Source organism: Pinus tabuliformis, chromosome J, assembly GCF_031772625.1.
Source record: "Pinus tabuliformis cultivar Carrire ecotype Pingquan chromosome J, CPIR1, whole genome shotgun sequence".
Classification (NCBI taxonomy): domain Eukaryota; kingdom Viridiplantae; phylum Streptophyta; class Pinopsida; order Pinales; family Pinaceae; genus Pinus; species Pinus tabuliformis.
Window position 1 is genome coordinate 715,307,775 of NC_142295.1, and position 17,367 is coordinate 715,325,141.

Consider the following 17,367-nt stretch of genomic DNA (forward strand, 5'->3'; position numbering starts at 1 on the left):
CTTTCCAAATCAAGTCATCAAACTAGAAATTGCATGGAAGAGAAAAATTGTGTTTTTGGTGGCAATAGTAGTGCCTTGACCTCAAATCATAGTGCCAGGAAGGGAGAAAGGAGATCAGGGCCTACTATTGGCCTTTTTGAATGTTATTCTGTCACCGTAGTAACCTATTTGAGCAACTTAAACAAAAACAGCTATGCAAACCATCAAAAGCAACCTAATCTAAACAAAGTGAGATGAATCTATGTAACGGAAATTAACTCATGAACTGAAGCAAAAACATATAAGTACAAAGTAAGAGGTGCTGGGTAGCTTGGTTTGGGCCCTAACCCAAGAGCTTCAACCCTCTTAAAGAGATCAGTGCTAGCTCAAAAACTGTTTGATCTTCATTACCAAAAATAATAGTCACATTACATGAACTGTTCTCAAATGGAACTTGAAAATAAGCTGAAAAAGGTGCTGCAAAAAAGTGTGAAAATTATACTAATCACTTGCTAACCTACAAAGTTTCTAAGCCCCCTTGTTTATACAAATGGAGTCCTCCAATAGTCCTCCTAAAATCAAGGAACTCGGCTTCCTAGAACTGGAGATAAACAATAGTCCTTTTGTACTTGCTAAGTTGTCCCTTGGATGCATCAATGTGGACCTTTCTACTCCGAGTTGCTTATGGAGGATTCATAGAAAGGGGTCATAAATGAAGGATACACCCCCTTACAAATCCTCTTCCCTGTCTTCCTCGAGTTTTGGCTGCCATTTGCTCATAAATCCCTTGACTTTGTCCAAAATTGACCAAAAAAATCTGCATAAAGCACACATTAGACTACATGGCAAAATGACTAACCCAATTCACTCTATTAGAATAAATATATTCAAAAGAATGCAGTAAAATAATGAGAATGGTGGATTAAGTCGAAATGAGAGGCAAAATGAGCCCATATAGTTACCCATTTATGGGGCTCATCACCTCCTGTAGATTTTCCTGTAGGCTTTCTTTTGAAGGACGAGTGTGCGAAAAGTCTCCAGAAGGCCACCTGAGACCTCCTAGGACCCATCCACACCATCCTACATCCTTTCAAGTCCCAAAACCACCCTTCAATGTCACCTATCCGCTACCACACTCACACACAATAAATTACATGCATGTCAAATTCACATAAAAATACATAAAAATCCAAAAATATGTTTTTTTCTTATTCACTTCCAGAAATAGCATAGTTAGATGTGTTTAGTTCCTTAAGTAGGTAATGGAATTCCTTTCATGGTTTACATAGTGCTTTATGCAAAATTAGAATCCGTTGGTTAATTAGGGTTTACTAGGTTTGCTTTATATTTCAGTCTTTCTCCTTTCTGCAGTTAGAATAGCATCTGTAGAGCAATCTTTCTTTCCTTTCATCACATATAGAGCTTCTTCTGGAATCCATAGAAGTTGGCTTGAGCTCCTAGTGATCTTCCGTTGGCTGACTAAGTGACAACCTGCAGCGAGAACTAGTACTTGTGCATACAACACCGACTCTTCCAAGTTTGTTACGAACTACCAGGTTGATAAGAATAAAGTAGGCAACCCAGGAGTTGCAGCATTATTACTGCAATACTGGTGCTCACCACTTATTTTCCATAAGAAGTAATCATGGATCCCAAGGATTGTAATGGGATGTGAATGAGTGTGAATAAAATATTATTGTGATATAAGGGTAAGTTATTTAATAACAATGCCTTAGCATCATCTTTTTCAACTTTAGTGTCCACTCCATGTAGTTGTAGTAATATATTTCAAGCATTAACATGACTAGACATTGACTCTACTTAACCATCTTAAATCCAAGTATTTTCTCTTTTAAAATGAATTTTTTATTCTAAGCTTGTCATCCAAGTACCTTATTTAATTTCTCCCAAATTTCATTTTTAACTTTTAGATGGATCAAGGTGATGAAGTTGTCTATTAGATCCACTCCTAAATCTATAATTTCTTTCTCACTTCTTAATATCCAGTCAATTAATTTAACACACATTAGTCGTTTAATTAATTTTCCATTTACTATAGTACATACATAATGTTCATTGAGTGCTACAATAGTTTGACTTCCATGTATGAAAATTCCTTCCATTAAATTTCTTCAACTTGCTTGTATATTTTACCATGCTTTTTTTTAGAATAAAAAATCCTTCTTGTTTATAAAAATTTTAAAGTAACAAAAAAATGATACCTCCATGCAAACCTAGAAAACACTTGCCATGTTTCTACAAAAGGAGCTCTTGGAAAATAAAAATAAAATAAACAAGAAAAATTTTGTCCTCCCTTTTAGACCTTATATTGTATGAGGTTCCAAATTTTGATTTTCATCATATTGATAAATATTTGTAATTGGTATCTTGGAGCATTGGACTAACTTGGGGAGACTCGTCTTCATGGAACCCCTTCTCATTGCATTGAATCATTTGATGGATTTCTTTGGTGTGGGGAGTCTCAATCCATGGTTGGATGATTGTGCTTACTGGTTTGGTGGCCTTCTCACATATGCTTTCTTTATTGATCACCCCTTGGTTGCATATTTTCTAGTATCCTAGAGCATGTTATCTCATTATGGTGTGGTTTGGTATATATGCTTATCTTTGATGTGCTACACCTATTTCTTTGATGATGAGTCTAGCCCACCAAGGGGTTAGATGAAGATGGTGTTGGGAGGTAGGAATTTCATGATGTTATTGGAGTTTCCTAGTGATAGGAGTGGTATTTTATATGTTCCTATTTTGTTGATATGTGGTGAGGACATACTTGATGATTGGATGGACTTAACACTTTTCTCTTGTTTCCTTCTCTTATGATGTTGATGTGGTTGGAGGATGTTTTGTGGTAGTGCACTTTTCCTTGGTGGGATTTCCCTAGGAGATATGACTTGACATTTGTAACATTTTCTAGGCTCACCTAAGTGGAAATGATTATTGTAGGATAGAAAAATACTTAAAGACTTATTTCAAGGTGCTTAAAATCCTAAAAAAAACTAAATTTATCCCTCAAACTCAACTCTTCCCTCACCTTAACAAATCCAAAGCATAATGAGAAGTACATAAAAAAGAGCATTCTTGATGCCACATAATTGTTTTTGATGAATATAAAAGTCATTGAATCTATTCATTTTAAATCCATTTTAAAGTTATGAAATATTATTGATATTTTTTTTTACACCGTATGTAATTTATAAAAATGTTAAAATCATGAAGAATTCCTCTTTTAAAGAAACTTAGAAATAGTTCATTAAAATATTTCATCAACCAAAAGGGAGTGTTTCTCTTTGCTGGTCGAGGTCTGTACTAAAAGGGTTGAGTTCTGTGCAAAATAATTAAGTTAGATTAGTGTGACTCATGAAACTCCATAGAAACATATCAAATTCAAGCTCAAATTCCTTGTACTCTTGTGGGATAACCCTTCGGTGACAAATCAATCCCTCCTTTTCTGAAGAAAATCTGAGGTTCTAAACAAAACAAGAATTGTTCCAGTAGAGGTCCATTTTGGGTTTGCTTGGGTAGTCCTTTTGTCAGAACTCACAAGGGAATATTGGACATGCATTTTTTAGTTTGTAGACAATTCATATAGGAAAATATAGCTATATATCGTGAACCTAGAACCATTTGTTGTACTTATTGAAATTTTAAATGAAGTTGGATGAACTATGAATTGTGTTCATATTATTGAATGAACAATAAAAATGTTACACTGTGTTGTTGAATGCGTTTTTCTTTCTCCCCTAAGTTAGCACAAGAATTTTACTGATAAAACCTAGTTTCCCTAAGAAACCCTAAGGAAAAATTACCCTTGATCACTACGTAAAAGAGGCTCAAATAAAACATAATTGGTGATACTTCATATTTTCTATAGGAGTTCAATATAGAACCAACGAATTACCTCCACTCTCATGTTGCTGCTCTTTTGGTAACCTGCATATGATTTTTCTACCTATGCTTCTCCTGCTTATGGGCCCACAACTACCATTGAGCCAATGCAGATGGAAGGCTCTCTCGTGACCAAACAACAAGAACAAATCGATTCATTAATCATTGAGCTCTGCTATTAGGGGGGGAAAGGGCCTTATCATAAATGAATGAAACTAAATCATTGACCTTGTTAGTTCCTTCATTGGGGCTTTGTGCAGTAACTTTATACTTGTATATATGCTTGTCCTACTTGTGGACCTTACAGGTCTAGCCTTGGCCCTTCATAATGGAGGATCAGGGGGAACATGATTGAAAACCTAAACATCTATGGGTTATACGTTTGAAGTGATAAGCTCATGTAAAAACAAAGGTGAAGACTGAATAATCTATATTGGACCTACCAAAAATGGAAAACAAAGCACAAAGGGGGTATTATGGAATGATGATAAGGGTTTATGGTGCACCACCCACAAAGAACACCTATGGAGAGAATTCACAAAAATAAAATGTGAAGACCAAATAATCTATATTGGAGCTACCACAATGGGTAGACAATGTGTGAAGGAGGTATTATGGTGTGTTGATCAGGGTTTATGATGCACGACCCATGAAGAAGACCTATTGAGAAAATTCACAAAAACAAAAGGTGAAGATCAAATAATGGATATTGGAGTTAGCACAATGGGAAAACAGTGTGCGAAGGAGGTATTATGGTGTGTTGATCAAGCTTTATGGTGCATTATCCATAGAGAACACCTATGGAGAACAATCAAAGGCCATTGATGAGTGTTATATTGAGTGTTATATATGGTGTTAGATTCAATACTATATATAATATATTATAAATAAAATATTGTATAATATATAAAATATTATATATAATATAACATATAACATATTATATACCACATATTTTTTTCTCTTGGTATTATATATTATACAATTCTTTTGATATATTAAACATTTAAACCATATATATATATATATATATATATATTATAATGTTTTAAATGATATGTTATATTATTTAAAGTTTTAAACCATATATAAAGCTATATTACATGCCAACAAATTATTCTCCTCTATTTTCCATAGCCTCAAACCTTTCAAGTGTTGATCATCATATAACATATGCCATAAGCAATTGTATAAATTACAAATTTGGTTTTTTGTTAAATATTAAAGGTTATGTCTTCCTTTTAAGTTTTTGAAAAATACTTCTTCTATATAAAAATATACATTTATATCAAAAACTCAAAAAGAGAAAGGAAGAGTACATATAGAGGATATTAAATATAGAGGTACATATAAGTGATAGTTAATAGAGTTGAGATGTGCTTAATTTGATTTCAGCTATTAATGGGAACCAATTTTTAATTGAGAGATATATTCCATGAAGGAAGATTAAGATAAGAGAGCTAGCAAAATTCTTGTTATTAAATCTTTTCATAAAGACTAGTCTTTAATTCCACTTCAAGCTTGTGTTGGTGTTGCATTATTATGAGAATTAATAAATTTAGGATTCGAGGCAGCCATGTGATGGTTATTAGTGTGTTGTTTCTTCTAGTAGTTTATAGGATTGCTACTTCTATGATAACATCTTTCTACCCACATAATTGTTTCTCCTCGACATTTATGTTATAATTTTTGTTGAATTATTTGTTTGAGTCATATTTGAGTCTCAAAACCCTCCTATATTGTCAACACATACATCTACTATAACCATGTAAAATTTCATTGTATACAGGTATAAGCTAAAAAAATTCAATGTTGTCCCCATTCACAACCCCCAACTCCATGCGGGGTCAATTAATTAAAGCATAATTTCCACTAATTGTTAAATATTCAATGAATTGAACATTTACCTAACCTCAAGAAAATCGAGATAATTGAACCCAAGACCTCCCAATAGAACATTAAGGTGATTTGACAATGTTTACTCAAAAAATTAAGCACCTAACCCTTAATGGGGAGATCAAATACATAGGATGATAAGTGTAGTAAAAAATAATCAATAATTTATTCTCCTTAACACATGTTATAATTTTGTCGAATCCTTTGTGTGATTCATATTTGAGTCTCGAAACCCTCCCATACCATCAAAACTTGCATTTACTATAGCCATGTCAAATATCAATGCATAGAAGAAAAAACTAAAAAATTTCAATGTTGACCCATTCACAACCCCTGACTCTATGCGGGATCAATTAATTAAAGAATAATTTCCACTAATTGTTAAATGTTAAATGAATTGAGCATTTACTTCACCTCGATAACGTCGAGAGAATTGAACTTGTGACCTCTCAATAGATAATTAAGGTGCTTTGATGATGGGTACTTGACTAGCTAAGCATCTAACCTTGAATGGGACAAGTAAATACATATCATGATAAAGATATTAAAAAAATATCAATAATTTATTCTCCTTGAAATTTATGTTATAATTTTTTTTGAATTCTTTATGTGATTCATATTTTAGTCTCAAAACCCTCCCGTACCATCAACGAATGCATATACTATAACCATGTCAAATTTTAGTGGGTACAAGCACAAACTAAAAAATTTCAAATTTTTTCCCATTCACATCTTGCGACTTTGTAGGTGGTCAATTAATTCAAGCATAATTTACACAGATTTCTAAATGTTAACTCTATTGAACAATTATTTAACCCCAAGAGTGTCAAGAGAATTGAACCCAAGACCTCTCGATCGAAAATTGAGGTGTTTTAATGATGGGTACTCAACCAATTGAGCACTTAACTGTCAACGGGGCTAGTCAATACATAGGATGATAAGCAAAGTAAAAATAATCAATAATTTCTTTTCCTCAACATTTATGTTATAATTTTGTCAAATTATTTTTGTGAATCATATTTGAGTCTCAGAACCCTCCTACACTATTAATGCATACATCTACTATAGCCATGTCAAATTTAAGTGCATACAAGCACAAACTGAACAAGGAAAAAAAAACATTCAATAATTTCTTCTCCTTGACATTTATGTTATAATTTTGTCGAATTCTTTCTGTGAGTCATTTTTGAGTCTTAGAACCATCCCACACTATTAATGCATGCATCTAATATAAACATGTCAAATTTCAATGCATACAAACTAAAAAAAAAAAAACAAAAACAAAAAACAAAAAACAAAAAAACGTTTTCCACATTCACAACCCCAAACTCTATACGAGGTCAATTAATTAAAGCATAATTTCCATTGATTAATAAACATTAAGTGAATTGAACATATACTTGACGATGAGAGCATTAAGAGAGTTGAACTTGCAACCTCTCAATAACACATTAAGGTGCTTTGATGGTTGGTACTCGACCAATTGAGAGACTAACCCTCGACGAGGCTAAATACATACCTCGATGAGATTTACTTAGTTTCAAGAATAATATTCTCTACTAAGCAAGGCCAGCTATGTGAAGGCGGAAGCTCATTTGACCCCTCTCCCCCCCCTCATATCACTCTCAATTCCCCAATACCCAATTTATCTGCTGTAAAATATTTGAAAACAACATAGTAACAATCAAGCATAGTTACAAATTACTAGGAAAACAAAAATTTAATGCAAATGAAAGAGAACAAATCAAATGAAAACATATAAACACATGCTACATATATTTCAACATTTTGATATTGTTAATCTTATTCTTCATCCAAGTCAACATCTATATCATCTATTTCAGAATGGATGTTGAAAGGATTGGCCATATCAGTATCATCATCAATTTCATCATTTTCATTATCATCACCAAGAACATTATCTCCTACATTTCATTTCAATTCTTCATGTTCTTCATCTGATAATACATTGTTCATATCATTTTTATCGAGAACATTGTCTCGATTAACATATTCTTGAACTTCTTGGACATCTTCGTTTGATACATGAAGTAAGTACTCCTCTACATCATCTTCTACTACATTATACTCTACCGACCTTCCTTTTGGATCATATCGAACAACACATGACCAAACCCCTCTACCTGGAACATCTAAGTAAAAGACTTGTTTTCATTGCCTTGGAATAATATAACTATTTGGTCCTAGCTTAAATGACCTTATATTAATCATCGTAAATCCATTATCATGTTGAATAACAATTCTATCAAGGTCACATTCATTCATATGTAACATGTACCATTTCATGTCGAACAAAACCAATTTGAAGGAATTAAAGTCACATTCAAGTATGTCTTCCAAATACCCATAGTATCGATTTTCAGAGACTTTTTGATGTGTGTCACTTCTAGAGGAAACATTAGTGACCTGGAAGACTGTAGTAATTCCACAATCAAAAGTTTTCCTCTTGTAATCCAACTTTTTGATTCACAATTTATGACCATTGTACCACATAGCCTTGTGGTGTTTAAATTAATAAACATATTTATCTAAATTGGAAATTATTTGAAAAAAAAAAAGCACACCAGCATTCACATTAAGAATTTATAAAATAACTTAATAATATATTGCAGGGTGAAAATGCAGATCTTTCAAACCATTTACTAAATCAATTTTCCTCTATGTAATGTTGGTATCTTGTTGGGTTCCTATAATACTAGTGATTACCCCATTACTATTGTAGTTATACCCCTTATTTATATTGATGTACCCATGTAGTGCCCATATTGTTACTATTGTGCCACATAGAAGCCCACTATTGTTATTGTTGTGCCCTACAATATTATTGTTATGCTTTGATTGTATTGGGACCATTTAGACTCCTATATATAGAAAGGAGGTATTTTCATTTGAATCATCCAAGAATTGTTCATTTATGTAATGTAAAGGAGGTTGCCCCCTCGAAGAGGCTGAATTCTAAGGCGTGGATCTCTCTTTTCTATCTTTTTGTGAGCTGGTTTCATAACATTTGGTATCAGAGCTTTGGATTCTAGGGTTTCGCTGCTCCAAACAGGTCATCGTGGCATTTTCACTATAACTTTTGTTCTGTAACGTTTCAGAAGTCGCAACAAAAACCCATTTGAGAAGAAAGCGTGATGAACCATGGGTCTGAATTTCATATCTTTTCGCGCGATATTTTCGGAGATATGATCTCAGGAAGTTGGTCTTTTTGCAGACTCCTGAATTACACTCAAAACAGGTGACCTGGGGAAAATCGTCATAACTTTCTTTCTGAGCATCAGATTGAAATTTAGTAAGAAGTTACAGAATGAGGACGAACGGTAGTTTTTTTTTTTTTTTTTGTCAGAGTCAAAGGTTGAAACAGTGACACGTGGCATTTCATACAAGTTCGCTCTACTGAACCAGTCTATAATCAGGTCACTACGGGAGATTGTGCATAAATCTTTCTTGGAGAATCCAATTTGGTTCAGACTAGTGGCATTAGAAAGAGGACACAGAAAGCTACTACAGATCACAATTTCAGAACTGGATGATTCGAAATTACAGAGGTACATCAGATTCAATATCAGGCTTCTACGAAGTAAAAAAAGGTGTGTAGTTTTTATTTTTTATTTTTGCATAAGCTTGGTTTGAAGGAATTCAAAGGGCCTAGTAAAGCATTATTATCGGTAACTGATTCCCCGAGGAAAGAAAATGCAAACACCTAGTAAGGAACCTGAAAGTTCTAGCATGACTCATGAAGAAGAGGAAGAAATGCTACATGATATATCAAAATTACAAGAACAAGTGCAACAAATGTCATGCTCACAAAAGCTAACAGATGCTAAGATAAAGGGCATGGAAGCTAAGATGGACGATTTGAAGACTGATTTGAAGACAGATTTGAAGAAAGACATGGCAAGTTTGAAGACAGATTTGAAGACAGACATGGCAGATTTGAAGACGGATTTGACAAATTTTCTACAAGAGATACTAATGGTGAAAAGGTTGTAAAGGAAACTCATGATGTGAACAAAAGTAATGTTAATCATGATTCCATAGATTCTAATGTTGGATTGAAGACCCACCATATTCCAAAAATCGATATGAGGAAGTTTGATGGGAAGGATCCCGCCACATGGATATTACAGATGGAGCAGTTCTTCGATCTCAATAATGTGCAAAACACACAAAAGGTACGTATGGCAACTTTATATTTGGAACCAAATCAATTTGAATGGTATCAATGGCTTTGCTCTCGTAAACAATTTATCACTTGGGCAATTTTTACGGAAGAATTGATAGCACATTATGAGGATACAAAAAGCAACACTTTTTTTAGCCAATTGATAAGTCTCAAACAAAAGGGTTCAATAATGGAGCACATTGAGGAGTTCCAAAAATTGAACATAAGGGTAAAAGATATTCCAGAGAAGCATAGGATTGATGTGTTCATAGGGTCTTTAAAGGATAATATCCAACATGATGTTCGCCTTTGGGAACCTGATTCATTAGAGAAGGCATTCAGGTTAGCAAGAAAAATGGAAAGCAAAATTATGGCAACTAGGAAGCATACCATTCACAACTATAAAGATGGAAGTGTTGTTGCCCATAGTCTTCCACAACCTACAAGGTTGACACCACAACAATTGGAAGAAAAAAGAGCAAAAGGGCTTTGTTACAATTGTGATAGCAAATACACAAAGGGTCATAAGTGTGGTGAGAAGAAATTATTCTACATAGATTGTGAAGAGGAAGAAGAAAAGGAGCAAGAAAGGTCAAAAGAAGAAGATATACTCCAGGAACAAAGCCTAGATGAAGAACAAATAAATCCAACCATATCTTGTAATTCATTGGCGGGAATTACCACTCCTCAAACCATCAAGATAGAAGGACAAATAAAGAAGAAAAAGGTGATAGTGTTGATTGATTCAGGAAACACCCACAATTTTATTCATTGTAGGGTAGCAAAAGAATTGAATTGCTTACTATATCCAGCACCAGAGTGTCAAGTGATGATTGCAAATGGAGGAACAATAAATTGCTCTGGAAAGTGCCATAATATCAAGCTATCCATGGGAGAATATGTATTGACTAGCCCAATGCTTTCCATTCCAATGGGAGGTGTTGATGTTGTACTAGGAGTCCAATGGCTACAATCCTAGGGTACAATAGCTTTTAATTTTCAAGAACTTTTCATGAAATTTTCTGTGGAAGGAAAGGAAGTTGAATTAAGGGGTATTGCAGGGAAACTAGGAAAGATAATCAGCTCTAATGGTATGACAAAGCTTCTAAAAAAGGAGCAAAGGGGTGTAATTGCACAATTATGTTCGCTAGATGTTTCCACATTAGAATCATCTATTTCTCCAGATCTCCAAAAAGTCTTGGAAAATCATTCCAAGGTATTTGAGACTCCCAAAGGTCTCCCACCTATGCGTGATCATGATCATGCTATTCATCTGATTCCAGGAAGTGTTCCTCCAAACATCAGGTCGTACAGATATCCCTATGTCCAAAAAAGTGAAATTGAACGTATGGTTGCAGAAATGCTAGAGGCTGGTATAATTCAACCGAGTCAAAGTTCTTTCTCTGCTCCAGTAGTATTGGTGCACAAGAAGGATGGATCATGGCGCATGTGTCCGGATTATAGGGAGCTCAACAAGCTCACTATTAAAGATAAGTTCCCCATTCCTGTCATTGATGAATTACTGGATGAATTGCATGGATCAATTTACTTCACCAAGTTGGATCTTCGTTCAGGATATCATCAAATCAGAATGAAGATTGAAGACATTCCGAAAACGGCATTTAGAACTCATGAGGGTCATTATGAATTTTTGGTCATGCCTTTTGGCCTTACCAATGCACCTTCAACATTTCAAGGTTTGATGAATTCAATTTTCAAACCATTCCTTAGAAAATTTGTGTTAGTATTTTTTGATGATATACTTATCTACAGCAAGTCTTGGAAGGATCATGTTGAACATGTTGACAGGGTGCTACAACTATTGGAAGAGAAACAATTATATGCCAAAAGATCCAAATGTTTCTTTGGAGTTCAGGAGGTGGAATATTTGGGTCATATTGTATCTCATGAAGGAGTTAAGGTAGACCCTACCAAAATTAAAGCCATTAAGGAATGGAAAATCCCCACATCCATAAAGCATTTGCGCGGATTTCTTGGGTTGACAGGGTATTATCGCAAGTTTGTTAAGAATTATGGGAGAATAGCAGCACCTCTAACGACATTATTGAAGAAAGATGCATTTTCATGGACTCCAGAAGCAACAAAGGCCTTTGAACATCTTAAAGAGGCAATGTGCCAAGCACCAGTCTTAGCTACACCGGACTTCACAAAAACCTTTATTGTGGAATGTGATGCTTCAGGAAATGGAATTGGTGCTGTTCTAATGCAAGATGAAAGACCCATTGCTTTTGAAAGTTGTCCAATCAAGGGAAAGTTTTTAAGAAAAGCTATTTATGAGAAGGAAATGTTGGCAATACTCCATGCACTTAAGAAATGGCGACCCTACCTAATGGGAAGACACTTCAAGGTAAAAACAGATCATGATAGCCTTAAATACTTTTTAGAACAAAGATTATCCTCTGAAGAGCAACAAAAGTGGGTCACAAAGATGTTGGGTTATGACTTTGAAATCATCTACAAAAAAGGGAAGAAAAATGTGGTGGCAGATGCACTCTCAAGGAAGGATGAGGATGTGGAAGCATTGTTGTGCGCTATTTCTATCATCCAACCAGATTGGATAAATGAAGCAAGGGAGGAATGGAAGAATGACGAAGAAGTGTGGGAACTTATTCGAAAGCTACAACAAGATTCCAGTACGTCTGATACATTTAGCTGGAAAAATGATTCGTTATGGTACAAAGATCGCTTATACCTCTGTAAGAATTCCCAGCTAAAACAAAAGATTCTTATGGAATTGCACACTTCTCCCTTAGGAGGGCACTTAGGATTTTTAAAAACTTACCATGGGGTTAAGCAGGAATATTTTTGGGATGGCCTTAAATCAGATATTCAAAAGTTTGTGGCAGAATGTTTGGTTTGCCAACAAAATAAAGTTGAAACAATTAAGACACCGGGTCTATTACAACCTTTACCCATTCCAAGCCAACGTTGGGAGGAGGTATCAATGGATTTTATCACAGGTTTACCCAAGTCTGAGGGAAAGAGTGTCATCATGGTGGTAGTTGACAGACTTACCAAGTATGCACACTTTTGTGCATTATCACATCCATTTAAAGCCAGTACAGTTTCTACTGCATTTATGGAAACAATTCAAAAGCTACATGGAAACCCAAAGATTATTGTAAGTGACAGAGATCCCATTTTCACTGGAAATTTTTGGACAGAATTATTTTCTTGTCTTGGTACTCAGTTAGCTCATAGCTCATCTTATCATCCTCAATCTGATGGGCAAACTGAGATAGTAAACAAATGTTTGGAAGGATATCTTCGTTGCTTTGTATCTGATAAACAGACACAATGGGTCAAATGGTTGCCTCTGGCTGAATGGTGGTATAACACTTCCTTTCATATAGCAACAAAAATGACCCCATTTATGGCACTTTATGGGTATCAACCACCATCCATCACATCATATTTAAGAGAAAATTCTAAGGTTCAGGCAGTGGAACATCACATCGAACATCAACAACAAGTCCTCCAACTCTTAAAGGATAACCTTGTGTTGGCACAGAATAGAATGAAACAACAGGCAGATCAGCATCGCAGTGAAAGAAGTTTTGATGTAGGTGATTGGGTATTCCTACGGCTACAACCATATAAGCAAATGTCCCTCAAGCAAGCTAAGAAGGATAATAAATTATCACCAAAGTATTATGGTCCATACAAGGTGTTGCAAAAGATTGGTACTATGGCATACAAATTGGAGCTTCCTGCAGCTTCTCGATTGCACCCATTTTTCCATGTTTCATGCTTAAAGAAGGTTATAGGTGACAAGCTCCCAGTTCAAACAATATTGCCAGAACTTGATGAAGAAGGAAAAATTATATTGGAACCGGAAGCAGTTATAGAAACAAGAACTCGACAGCTACGAAATCGATCAATTTCGGAGTACCTTATTAAGTGGAAGAACTTATCCGTTGAAGATTCCACATGGGAGGATGAGAATTTTATGCAGAAGTATCCTGAACTACTTAAGCGTTGAGGACAACACTTTTTTGAAGGAGAGGGGCATGTTGGGTCCCTATAATACTAGTGATTACCCCATTACTATTGTAGTTATACCCCTTATTTATATTGATGTACCCATGTAGTGCCCATATTGTTACTATTGTGCCACATAGAAGCCCACTATTGTTATTGTTGTGCCCTACAATATTATTGTTATGCTTGGATTGTATTGGGACCATTTAGACTCCTATATATAGAAAGGAGGTATTTTCATTTGAATCATCCAAGAATTGTTCATTTATGTAATGTAAAGGAGGTTGCCCCCTCGAAGAGGCTGAATTCTAAGGCGTGGATATCTCTTTTCTATCTTTTTGTGAGCTGGTTTCATAACATATCTCCTTTACTATGAGCTTCCAAAACCAATGTAGACACCCCTTCCCATGATAACCTACCATCACGTTGTATATGTATTTCAATCCATACCTTCATTTAATCAAGATTGTTTGCAATGTACATATGTAGTGCATCCCACTCTCGACCAACTTTATTAGAAAATAAAAATTCACCTATAAATATTAGTTACAATGGTAAATATTAATAGTTGATGAAATAATAAAAATAAAAAATAGAATTATATAAACAAAAATGAAAATTTATATGTATTATAAATCTCCATGTTAAATCTTTAAATACCTCTCACTTTTCTTATTCTACCTTTCCCCAATAAGTGTTCCCCTTCAAATATTTTTATGGAGTTCACATCCAAAATGTGATCCACACTTATATTTGCTGCTAATTTAGGAAGACAATGACTAATATACACCATTGATTTGTATACCATATATCCCTCTAGCATAGAACCCTTAGGACATGCTCTTTGTCTAACTAAAGCCTTCAATGATTTCAAGTGATTTTCCACCATCCATATTGACCTTGTGTGCATAGGTCGACATAATTGAATCTCCTCAACTTAGTCTACGAGATAGTGTTCTCGTGCATTGAAAAATGTTGGAGGTAGATACTTTTTCATTTCACACATTAGTAAAGGAATTTCTCTCTTCCAATAATTTATATATTCTTTATGGATTTGTTTAATTGAAAACCATCTACAAATGATACAAGAAAAATACTATATTTAAAAAAAGCATAATGTATTACATTACAAGCAAAACATATGTCTTTAAGTTGAACAACAAATTGAAAAAACCTTTTTCATATTAAATCATTACTTACCTCATGTATTTCCCAAGATCATATATAATTTTTTTGATGTTGTTGTCGAAGTCATCTGGAAGAGATAGATGTGGAACATATTGTAACAATAAAAAAGGATCCTTATTTGTTTAATGAAAAGTAGACCAAAGAAACTATTAAGTTGTATACTGAAATTTATATAACAAAATAATTACATTAATGAAGGTATGCAAATCATGTGTTTTTGCCCTACCAAATTCACCTTTCTTTGTTAAGATATTTTTGTGTTTGAACAAAAACCTATGGAAATTTTAATTCTTTGAATCACCTTTTTTACATCATTGCTTTTATTCTATATTAATAACCATGGAAGCTTATTTTAGTCTACATAGCTATTTGATTGGATCACACTTTGCATTGCATGATTGGCTTCCTGAATGTCACTGCAAATTTTGACAATTCTCTTTATCCCTCCTACCATCTATGATTTGCCATAAAATTTCTATCACATAATTTATGATATGCATTGTATCAAACAAATGAACTATTCTTAGGTCCTCATAGTAGGGAAACCTCATGAATTGAGTGGGATAACTTTTCATTCCTTGTGTAAGCCCATTATTAATAATTTCATGACCTTCATGATGAAGCACATAAGAAATCACAACAATAATAATCAAATATGATAAAACAAAATATATAAAAAAATTCAAAACATCACATATATGATACATAAACAAATTGCATACCTCAACTTTCAAGTTTCTGCGATCTTGATATTTGTTTAGATCATCTTCCGAATTCATATTGCATTAGGTTTGTTGTTGTAATCGACGTTTCGAACCAGAGACGGTGGTTCATCAATAGGATGTGTAAATTGCATACCTTGATGATTTATGTTATATTCCAACTTCCATATGTGAGGTGCGATTCTTCATGGTTTTAATCCATTCTCTTCTTTCCCATTCAAAATATGTTTTTCAGTAGTGTGATACCTATGGTTCTTAGAGAGGAAATTCCTATACTCATCAAAAACCTCCTTTCCTGAACTATTTGAATGACAAGATTTCATCTTAGGACCACAAACTAGACATGCAAATTTACCCTTTGTTTGAAGACTTGCATTAAGAGATGGATTAATTTCAATTATACAAAGTGATTATTTTAAAAAGTCGCATGATATCTTCAAATTACTATATACTATTAAAGTGCAATATTGGAATGTTACATAACACAAAAATGTGTTATTCCTGGGGCACCATGAATTTTCCATACAATTATTCCATGGAATTGAAACTACCTCTCCCTTATTGGTTTGCATATGTCATACATAGTGATTTCGTCCCATAACTTTAGTAACTCATTGATAAGAGTCTCAAGATATACATTCATATATTTAACTGTGTACTTACCTAGTAATTGTTTGAAATTAGACATAGTTAATACCATGATATGTATGTATATAAGTAAATAAAAAAATAGAATATATTATGCAACAAACAAGACAAATGAAAATGTCACATTCAAAAAATTAATGTAAAACAAATACATGGAACAAACATTGTCAACATTATGTGCTCCCTCTTTATTAACATCCAAGGATAAAGGTTATTGTTGATAAAACAAATTGGCCACATTGAGTAAGAGGACCTGAGCTCTCCAAACATATGAACACCATCAACTACCAATGAAAGCCTAACATTAGGAGGTTCATTCCTAAAATGCTATTATTTTTCCTCAATTCCATAAATGCATAACCATTTGCAGTCATTTGAATAACACTACCTCCACTTCTCTTTCATGTATGGTAATCCATAAATTGTTCTATGCTTTCACGCTTGAACAATCTTTGTAAACATGGAATTATGGGCATGTGACGAAGAAGTTTTTGAGGCTCTTTTTTGTTATCTGATTGGTTCGATATCTACTACTCTGAAATTGAGGGAAATTTGTTTTCAATGCATGTTGTCCATAATATATAATATTATCATTAGGGCATGCATATATGGCTTGATACTCCATTCCAATTTCTTTCATAATGGCATATAAATCTCAGTATGTGTCAGGTAAAATAACATAATTTCACCTAACAATTTATGACATAAAAAGTCACTAGTTAGTGTAAAGAATATTAATCGTAAATATTCCATTATTATTTGCACTATAATTAACAAATGAAAAGGAAAATATTAAACCTTTATCCACTGTAATATGTGATGAAATATATTACATACCTC